The sequence below is a fragment of the Orycteropus afer genome, unplaced genomic scaffold (assembly GCF_000298275.1).
Source record: "Orycteropus afer afer isolate SDZICR_OR568_19922 unplaced genomic scaffold, OryAfe1.0 scaffold01035, whole genome shotgun sequence".
In the NCBI taxonomy this organism is placed as follows: Eukaryota; Metazoa; Chordata; class Mammalia; order Tubulidentata; family Orycteropodidae; genus Orycteropus; species Orycteropus afer.
The window spans coordinates 382,702-383,606 of NW_006922622.1; positions in this window are offsets into that span (position 1 = coordinate 382,702).

Below are 905 nucleotides of genomic sequence, written 5' to 3' on the forward strand. Positions count from 1 at the left end.
GTGGGGGTGGGGGTCGCCAGCGAGTTATCAGGAAGAACTACCAAGGTAAAGAAACTTACCCAGAATATCTTGCAGTGCCCTCAGAGGGGGAGACCGCCTGCATTGGCCAGCAGCCGGACTAGTCAGGCTCCTCATGCAAGCCCCTGACATTGTCCCATACAGGTATAAATATAGAGTAAAGTATCAAACACTACCATTAACATCACATGCAAGTAAAATCTTGTTGAAGATAATTTAAAAATGGTTGCAGCAGTATATTGACAGAGAACTTCCAAATACACAAGCTAAATTCAGAAGAGGGCATGGAATGAGGGATATCATTGCTGATGGCAGATGGATCTTGGCTGAAAGCAAAGAATACGGGAAAGGTGTTTACTTGTGTTTTATTGACTGCGCAAAATCATTTGATTGTGTGGATCATAACAAATTATGGGTAACTATGAGAAGAATGGGAATTCCAGGATACTTGATTGTGCTCATGAGGAACCTGTACATAGACCAGGAAGGTGTCATTCAAACAGAACAAGGGGACAGTGCATGGTTTAAAGTCAGGATGGGGTGCATCACAGTCGTATCCTTTCACCATGTTATTCAGTCTGTGTGCCGAGCAAATAATCCGAGAAGCTGGACGATATGAAGAAGAATGCGGAATCAGGACTGGCAGAAGACTCACTGACAACCTGCGATTTGCAGAGGACACAACTTTGCTTGCTGAAAGTGAAGATGATTTGAAGCACTTGAAGATCGAAGACTACAGTATGGATTACATCTCAACATAAAGAACACACAAATCCTCACAACTGGACCAATAAGCAGCATTATGATAAATGGAGAAAAGATTGAAGGTGTCAAAGACTTTATACTACTTGGTTCCACAGTCAACACTAATGGAAGCAGCAGTCAAG